Genomic DNA, 10,639 nt, shown 5'->3' on the forward strand with positions numbered 1-10,639 from the left:
CTTCTCCACCGCCATGGACGCTTCCCGGACGTGTCGTGAGTAGCCCTCCTTGGACCATGAGTCCATGACGAGTAGCTATGTGATGTCTTCTCTCCAACCTTGTGATTCAATGGTTAGTCCTTGTGAGCTGCCCTACATGATCAAGGCATCTATGTAATTCTCTTGCTATTGTTATGCTCGGTTTGTTGGGATCAGATGGATTATGAGATTACGTTCAGATTGTTATGAGTTATATATTTGCTTATCCTTTTATATTATGTTCCTTAGTGATTCTTGCATGTTCTCCGTTGCTATTTATTGCTTTGGTCGAGTAGTAGATTGCAACTCCAATAGGGAGCATTATGCATGATTGTGGGTTCAGGCCCCTCGATGTCTAGCTTGAGTGACACAAACATGAGGCTCTGGGATGTGCTTGTTGCCACTTGGGGGAAAACAATGGTGCTTGTCACCACGGTTGCAAGGATTGTTTACCTTAAGCACAGTTCGTTAATGCAGTTATCCATTTCTTTGAGTTTACACTTTGGGTGGGGCTCGCAACTTAATACTGGAGAGATGTTCTGGATAGATATCTCAAGGTGGATGATTAGTAAGTAGATGCTGATGAATAAATGGTCTACTTGTCTTGGCGTATTGCCCATTACTAATGAACCTCTAACTATCAAGGAGCATAATTAGCAGTGCGGTGCGATTATAATTCTGTCAATTGCCCAACTGTGACTTGTTTACCCTAGCATAGTTGTTTATCGTCTTTTGGGAGAGAGACATCACTAGTGAACATCATGTGACTCCGGTCCATATCACCATCATTGTTTACACCTCCATCATTTACCGCTTTCATTTACTTTTCCGTTGCAACCACTATTACCTTCCTGCTTGTGTTTTGATCCTTTGCAAACTACAAGGCCGTAGGGATTGAAAACCTCTCTCTACTCGTTGGGATCAGAGTTATTTGTTGTGTGTGCAGGTCCACGTTTTCTGCTAGCGCCAGGGTGGAAGACACCTACTTTTTGAGCCTAGGAGTCCTCCTGGTTCGATAAACCTTATAGTCTGTGTGTAAGAGAAATTTGCTGGTGACTACATCTCCACATTCCACTTGGGGTAACCAACGAGGGGCGAGAAGTATATACATCATCTCGTCATCACTCTTCTCCTGAGGCTGGGTCTCGCCTCGTAATATTCGACGCTCCGGAGGGGTCCTAGGGAGGCCCCATGCGGGTCTTGATACTGTTCCTCCTCGCGAGGCTTGCTCCCTCTCGAGGGACTTGCCTTGAGTGACGCCGGTCCTATTGGTTTTCGGTCGATGAAGTGGGCCAAACCTGGGCCGTAGGCAGGCAGGTCTGGGTACCCCCATTCCCAGAATGCCGACATACAACTATAATCTCTAGATCAAAGTCCTTGTTGAACTGCATTATGTTGAGAATGCCAATTTTTTTTATAAAGTGGAAGAGTAGTCCCAAAGTTCATGGCATTCTTTTGCAGATATTCCATGTTAGTGGATTTGACATTAGGAACATACAAATTATCCTTTTCCTTTAGAACATCAGTATAGATTGTGAGTTACTTCCTGGCCGAGAAAGGACGGTTGCGCATAGATGGATCTTGAGGGTTAACATACAGATAGGCTTTGCGAGACATCCAGAAGTCCTTGCTAGATAGATTTACCATGGATTGGGACTTCTTTGGCCTGACAACAGGCTTTGTCCCCTTTGACTTTGCCTTTTGCTCACTAGAACTATGTCCTTGAACAATCTTCTTTGGCTGGCTAGAACTATCTTCTTTAGAGGAACGATAACGCTTCGAGCTCCCATGGATGGGGTTCACCCTACGCTCCTGAGGAGAAGAGCTGCCACCTCCTGAGATCCAACACACAAACCAAAAGGGAAAACGAGAGTAAATGATATGCAAAAGCCCAACAGAAACCAAAAAACTTGGAGAAAAGTTGCTATTGAAGTGGGAAAAAGGTGCATTTGCCATTCGAGAGCGGTAGTACTACTAACCGAAGTGGTAGTACTGATCGGGGCAAAGACCACGAGGTAGCTACCACCGCTGGTCAGATCCGGTACCATCTGATGATGAGATGATGTATATACTTCTCGCCCCTCGTTGGTTACCCCAAGTGGAAGGTGGAGATGTAGTCAGCAGCAAATTTCCCTTACACGGAGACTGTAAGGTTTATCGAACCACGAGGACTCCTAGGCTCAACAAGTAGGTGTCTTCCACCCTGGCGCTAGCAGAAGACGTGGACCTGCACACACAACAAATAACTTTGCTCCCAACGAGTACAGAGAGGTTGTCAATCTCTCTGGCCTTGTAGTTTGCAAAGGATCAAAACACAAGCGGGAAGGTAATAGTGATTGCAACGGAAAAGTAAATTAAAGTGATAAATGATGGAGGTGTAAACAATGATGGTGATATGGACCGAAGTCACATGATGTACACTAGTGATGTATCTCTCCCAAAAGACGATAAATAACTATGCCAAGGTAAACAAATCACAGTTGGGCAATTGACAGAATTATGATCGCACCGCAATGCTAATTACGCTCCTTGATAGTTAAAGGTTCAATAGTAATGGCCGGTACGCCAAGACAAGTAGACCATTTATTCATCAGTATCTACTTACTAATCATCCACCTTGAGATATCTATCCAGAACATCTCTCCGGTATTAAGTTGCGAGCCCCACCCAAAGTGTAAACTCAAAGCAACAAAGAACTAAATTAACGAAATATGCGTAAGGTAAACAATCCTTGCAACCGTCGTCACAAGCACCGTTGTTTTCCCCCTGGTGGCAACAAACACATCCCCTAGTCTCATGTTTCTGTCACTCAAGCTAGACATCAAGGGGCCTGAACCCACAATCATGCATAACGCTCCCTCTTGGAGTTACGATCTACTACTCGAGCAAAGCAATAAATAGCAACGGAGAACATGCAAGAAACACTAAGGAACATAATATAAAAGGATACTCAAATATATAACTCATAACAACCTCAACATAATCTCATAATCCATCGGATCCCAACAAACTGAGCATAGCAATAGCAAGAGAATTACAAAGATGCCTTGATCATATAGGGCAGCTCACAAGGACTAACCATTGAAGCACAAGATTGGAGAGAAGACATCACATAGCTACTGGTCATGGACTCATGGTCCAAGGAGGATTACTCACGGCACATATGGGAAGCGTCCATAGCGGTGAAGAACCTCCCGGAGGTCAATCCTCCCTCCGACAAGGCGCCGGGAAGAGGTATCATTACGCTCCTGATCTCGGAAGCGCTCCGGCGGCGGAACGATGGAGAAATTCGCGATTCCAGAAAGTCTGCGAGGGTTTCCTCTCGGGAATCTAAGTATAGGCCAAAGGAGGGCATCGGAGGAGGTGGGACCCACCCAGGCGACCTCCTGGCATGGCCTAGGGCCTGGCCGCGTGAGCAGGCTGCCTGGGAGGCCCCTGGCCCTCCTTCGGTGATCCCGAAGCTTCTGTTTCGCTGATTTTTTATATATTTTTTCTGAATTTTTTCGGGCTTCGGAAAATTGGGTAAAAGCCCATGCAAAATAGGCATCAGCAGACAAAAACTGGCACTGGGTGCACTGAGTTAGTAGGTTAGTCCAAATATGTGTAAAATGATATAAAAGAGTAGCAAAACATATAACAATGTCACCCAAAAGATCATGGAACAAGCATAAATTATAGATACATTTGGGACATATCAACACAATAATTTCTGTGGTGACATGCTAACACACATATAAGAACTTCAAAGTAGCAAGTAAGATATGCTATTCAAGTCAAGACAATAAAAAGCAAGAGTTTATATCTAGTATTGAATTTAACAAAGTAAGAACATAAAGGTGCAAGAGCTCTCGCTGTCCGTGACTCGAATGTCTCCAAATGGTGTTTGCGTGCAAGAAGTGGGAGATGGGTTGAGATTATAAAATATTTTTTAATTGCGAACTCAATCTACTAAACCTGATACTTAGCCTCCTTCCGAATCTTATTTTGACTCATCCCCAGACCACTAGTCATGCACAAGTCAAAATGATCCTCTCCCTTTCGATTTTGAGCACTCATGCAATGGATGAGCGTAAGCAAGATATGTTGGCACTTGGGATGGCAAATAGAATAATGATGGGGAAGGAAGACAAAAAGGTGTGAAAGGCTCACATCAATGAGGACAACCATAGGCAAGAGAAAGCCAAATGATAGATATGATGTGAGGAGTAGGGATTGCCATGTAACGGATGCACATATGAGCTAAGGTAAGCTCTCCAATGGAACTAGTGAGGGTGCATCCAACTTGTTTTCTCATGAAGACCTAGAGCTCATTTGAGGAGGCTCATCATTGGAATATGCAAACCAAGTTCTATAGTGTAAGGGTCCCCACATAATTATGCATGAATGATAATCTCTATGTAGTACCAATATAGCAATGGAGTACTAGTGTGGATCTTTCAAAAGGAATAGTAGTATTGCCCCTTTCTCTCTTTTTGTGTGTGGCCTCTTTGGCTCTTTCTTTTTATCTCTCATTTGTCCTCTTTGGGATCTTTTGTTTTGTCCACTTTTGGATCTTTTCCTCACTTAAGGGCAACACTCTATGTTTTACATGAATAAAAATAAAAATCATCACACTTTATAAGAAGTACTCAACATAAAGACAAGTGAAAACAATTATGATGTATGCACATGTATGCCTCTGCCAGTGTAGCAGGATATGCAATGATACCAGTGCGTCATGTAGCAGTAATAAGGGCAAGGCCCAACTATCATGCGGCTCTACGATCAAGCAAAATCATGTATGACATGAAGATCAAGTCAGGAGATGGTGGATGTTGCATGGCAATGTATCTCAGAAAGGCTATGGAAATGCCTTAATAGGTAGGTATGGTGGCTGTTTTGAGGAAAGATATAATGAGGCTTATGTATGACAGACGTATCATGTCATGGGTTTGGATGCACCGGCGGAGTTTGCACCAACTCTCAATGTGAGAAAGGGAAATGCACGGTACCGAAGAGGCTAGTAAAATATGGATGGTGGAAGTGCCAACAATGGAATACTCACATTAGTCCGAAGAACTCATATACTTATTACCGGTAACTTTCTATCTAGTTAGGAAATTCACAAAGAGACAAGTACCCCGAGGATGAGTGTTTGGGGGTTTGGTTATCCTTGCGCATCCTCGAGTCATGGTAACGTGCGGGTACTCTATATATTCCAAACCCTCCAGAGGTTAGCGATCAATTTAGTAGCTAGAGTTCTCAACTAATTTTTAGTTTTTGAAAAACACACAAATTTCCAAAATACGACACCTATCACTAATAGACACAAGCTCTTGGCACCAATAGTCCAAACATTACACAAATCAGTAACTGAAATAGTACTATACTCAAATAGCAATCTCAATTACCTACTCATGCAGGACACACAACTCAATGCAATGAGCCAACTCTCTAAACAAGATAAGCATGATAACTCAACAGAGTTCCAGAAACAACCTAAATAAAAGCTCTTAAAAAGATAAGCATGAAAACTAAGAGCTAAGTATGACAGTAGCTACGAAAAGATGAAGAACACAAAAAGATAAGCATGAAAACCTATGTTGTGTTCTAGAGTGGAATGGAGCGTGTGTGTCTCCCAAACAAGGTAGGCTAGGTTCCGACTTGTTATGAACAGCAAGAAAAACTAAAAAAACTAAAAAGTAAAGAGTGAGACGCTCCAAGCATAGTGCTACTGCGTCAATAGACCTTCCCTGGCAACGGCGCGAGGAATCCTTGTGCTACGGGCTATGCCTATAGGGACTTCCTTGGCAAATATGCAATGGATTTCCCCGCGGCCTTGGAGCCTTGCATTGGTGTTCCCTTGAAGAGGAAAGGGTGATGTAGCACAGCAGCGGTAAGTATTTCCCTCAGTTTGAGAACCAAGGTATCGATCCAGTAGGAGGATCATGTCAAGTCACAAGTACCTGCACAAACACAATGAGCTTGCACCCAATGCTATGAAGGGTTTGTCAATCCCTTATAGATTGTTTGCAAAGTGAGAACTGAAAGCAAAGAGTAAACAAAGCAAAGTAAAAGTGAAAGTGGAGACGATAGTTGTGAATAGACCGTAGTGTTCACTAGTGGCTTGTCTCATGAAAGCAAGTAGACGGTGGGTGAACGAATTACTGTCGAGCAACTGATAGAACCGCGCAAAGTCATGATGTTATCTATGGCAATGATTATATCTATAGGCATCACGTCCAAAACAAGTAGACCGATACTTTCTGCATCTACTACTATTACTCCACACGTCGACCGCTATCCAGCATGCATCTAGCGTATTAAGTTCAAAAGAACAGAGTAACGCCTTAAGCAAGATGACATGATGTAGATGGACAACCTCAAATCTATGATGAAAGCCCATCTTGTTACCCTTGATGGCAATAACACGATGTGTGCATTGCTGCCCCTTCTGTCACTGGGAAAGGTCACCGCACGGTATGAACCCAAAACCAAGCACTTCTCCCATTGCAAGAATCATAGATCTAGTTGGCCAAACAAAACCCAAGACTCGGAGAGACTTACAAGGATATCAAATCATGCATATAAGAAATCAGCAAAGTCTCAAATATAATTCATAGATAATCTGATCACAAATCCACAATTCATCGGATCTCGACAAACACAGAGCCAAAGAGGATTACATCGGATAGATCTCCATGAAGATCATGGAGAACTTTGTATTGAAGATCCAAGAGAGAGAAGAAGTCATGTAGCTACTAACTACGGACACGTAGGTCTGAAGTGGACTACTCACGAGTCATTGGAGAGGCGATGATGTTGATGCAGAAGCCCTCCAACTCCAAAGTCCCCTCCGGCAGGGCTCCGGGAAGGGTCTCCAGATGAGATCTCGCGGAAACGAAAGCTTGCGGCGGCGGAAAAGTGTTTTCGTGGATGCCCTGATTTTTTTCTGCGATTTTAGGGAATTTATAGGCCAAAGAGCTAGGGCAGGGGAGCGCTAGGGAGGCCACAAGCCTAGTAGTCGCGGCCCCCACCTGGCGGCGGCTACAGGACTTGTGGGCCTCCTGTGGCTCTCCTGCCTTGGCCCTCAAGTTCCCCGGTCTTCTTCTGTTGTGGAAAAATTTATTTTGGGGATTTTATTCGGTTTGGACTCTGTTCCAAAATCAGATCTGAAAAGAGTCAAAAACACAAAAAAAACAGGAACTGGCACTTGGCACTGAATTAATAAGTTAGTCCCAAAAAAGATATAAAAGGTACATAAAACATCCAAAATTGACAAGATAACAGCGTGAAACCATCAAAAATTATATATACGTTTGAGACGTATCACATAGCACATATCATATGAAGTGATAAAAATAGGGATTTTTATTTCTGTGCCATTGGTTCGTTAGCTCTACTCATTCATCCCCACGCTCTTAACTTTTGCTCACTTTTCCCCACTCCTTTGCCCGAAACCCTCAGAACTGGTCACAGCGGACGTTATCGTCGGGTCAATGCTTTGACCGTTAACTCTGACGGGGGACACGTTGGACTGTTTCGCCCGTTGGACGTGACAATTGGGGCCACGTCAAACGATGTCGTTGTTCACTCGTTGGGCCGTGGTTAGATTGTTGGGCCCTGCGCGCGCCGTAACGACATGAGCCTGCTATGCATGCATGTAGCTAGCCTGCCTCCATCGGTCGCTCCTGGGCCCTGCGCGTGCTGTAAAAACATGAGCCTGCTATGCATGCACGTAGCTAGCCTGCCTCCATGCGCTGATGCCCGCCGCCACGATGCGCTGACCTCCCCTCTTTCTGCACACGAGCTGCCACGTACGCTGACCGACCTCTTTCTGCATGCTAGCCGCCACGGATGTAGGACAGTCGCTGCTGCTGGTTCGTCTCATGCCACACGCTTGTCTCCCCGATCCACTCGCATCTATTCAACATGGCAATTAAAGCTATGCATGTGCGACATGAACCGCCTACCTGCGTGCCAGCATGCGTCGATGCGCCCCACCACGGATGCAGCCTTCATGTGAGCCGCCATGGGACGCAGCGTCTGTCGCCTCCTCGATCGATTCACAGTTCACATCGTCTCAGCCTTTCAGCACCGCAACATCAATTCAGCATGGCAATTAAACTCTAGGGCATACCGATCGACGTGTGTCGCCATGATACTGAAGCGGCGAAGCCTGCTGTGCATGCCATGTGATCGAGCTAGGCTGCCTGCATGTGCGCCGTCATGGACGCAATGACAGTCGCTGCCACTGGTTCCTCTCGCACGCTTCCCCACCTTCGAAGTGCCACAGACCAAGGCTAGGGTGCAGTACTATGTTTAGGGTTAGGTTTTAGGTATTTTAGGATTTAGGGCTTTGAAGCATCAACAAAAAGCATGTAATATATTTTTTAAAGCATGAGAATTTTGAAGCATCAACAAACATAGCTCACAGAGCATAATAACGAAAGAATACATGCTGAAGCATCAACAAACATAGCTCAGAGAGCATAATAACAAAGCATACAATATAGGGAATCCTAAGATATATATATCCTGCGTACTGCCTAGTGCACTATGCATCTTCGTAGTCGGAGATGGCTTGATCCGCCTGCGCCGAAGCCTGGTCCTCTTCGGCCACCACCTGTGCCTCCTCCTGCATCGCCCGCGCTACCTGCATCTGCTGCTGACGAAGACGTCGGGCCTGCACAGCTGCTTCCGAGCGGATGTAATTGAGGATCACCACTTGGTCGGGCCATAGATAGTAGCCCGGCGGTGCCTCCACTTCCGGCTCCTGCGGTAGCGCCTCCACGTCCGGCTCCTGTGGCGGTGCCTCAACCTCCGGCTCCTGCGGCGGCGCCTCCACCTCCGGCTCCTGCGGCGCCTCCTCCTCCCATGATGATGCCTCCACCTCCGGCTCCTGCGGCGGCGCCTCCTCCTACGGCACCTCCTCCTCCGGCTCTCCGAAATCCTCTAGAGGTAGCCTCGCTTGCCTCCGGATTTGAGCCCGCTGAAGGCGGTAGAGACGTTCTTCGATGGTGTAGTACTGGCGGCGTGATGGCATGGCTGATGGGCTGGGAGAGGGGAGTTCTTGGGTCTCAACGGGAAAATGGAGCAGGCGAAGAGCTACGGCTGGGGGAGGGGAGTGTCCGTCCGGCTTAAATAGCCATTGTAACCTAAACCCTAAACTGCCCTGTTTTCACACCCACCGCGACATCAGGAGTGTACACGCATGGGAAACTGTGGTTGGTTTGATGAGTGGACTGTGATCGGGGTCAAATGTGAAGGAGCCAGCATGTTCACACACAATGCAAAAAACCGATGCAAAAAAACAACGCGAAAAAACGATGGAAAAAAACGACGCAAAAAGATGCAAAAAACGACGCAAAAAACGATGCAAAAAAACGATATAGAAAATGATGCAAAAAAACGATGCAAAAAAAATGATGCGGAGTCAGTGGTGGGCGAGCAACCGAGCACAACCAACGGGATCGCCTCTCGTGGATCGCCTCACGATCCAACGATGCGGAGCCATCCTTGTGATCCAACGGTCCGGAGCCTGCACGTAGCCTGCCCACCGAATTCCTTCTAGAAGACCACATCCGAGGGTTGTCGCTTGGCGCCAGGGTGTGACCGGATGGCTCACGTTGGGAGCTAGGGTTAGGCGAAACCCCGCGGGGTTTAGAGGGGTTTTGAGCTGGTCAACGGGGTTATGAAAGCTTTGACTGAGCGTAACTAATTTAAAAAAATCAAAAAATATGAAACCTTCGCCGTTCGTTGTTTTATAAGACACACTAACGAGGAAAAATACTAAACTTGGTCTATGGTCATTTTCATGAAAAAACCCTAGCTCGCATGATCGAGGTCAAATGAGCACCATTAATTTAAATAAATCAAAAAAATATGAAACCTGCGCACGATGTTGTCTTATGTGACATGTTACCAACCAAAAATCATAAACTTGGTCTATGGTCATTTTCATGAGATCACCTACAAGATTTCATAGAGTTCAAGGAGATGAGGTAGGGTTACCTTCTGTTTTTGAAAATTTAAAAAAAATCAAAAAATCACCAAAGCTTTATTTCATAGTGAATAAGAAGGATCTGAACTTAGTTTTACATTTTCATATTTTAAACGTGTTTTTAATAGTTTTTATATTAAAGCATATTTTTGAAAATAAAATGTAAAAATATGAAGATTAATTCAAAAAATAGTGAGACTTCGAATCTACACTATATAGATTGAATAGATGTTAATAAAAAACATTTGGCTCATTTAGAGTAGGTCCAGAAAAACTTGATTACAAATGGGGCTGTTTACCCTAGCGTGGGAACTCATTTGGAGCACATTTCTCAAATTGAAATTTCTTTGACATCCTCTAAATCACCTCAAATTTTGCACACATGATCTCGTATACAAACATAGTTAGTTACCCTATATAGTTTGCCAAGGTTTTTTTGCAGCATGTCTAATCAGTGAAGCAACACTGAAACAACATGTGTGATCATTGCAACACCTAAACTCATAGCTCACAACATCTAAACAGAAGTAACCATACACCACAAGCAAATTTAAGGACACAACATCTGTGGTCATTTTGATGAGAAAACCTTCACACATATGAGCTATCACCTACAAGATTTTATAGAGTTGAAGGAGA

This window comes from Hordeum vulgare, chromosome 7H, assembly GCF_904849725.1.
Source record: "Hordeum vulgare subsp. vulgare chromosome 7H, MorexV3_pseudomolecules_assembly, whole genome shotgun sequence".
NCBI lineage: Eukaryota > Viridiplantae > Streptophyta > Magnoliopsida > Poales > Poaceae > Hordeum > Hordeum vulgare.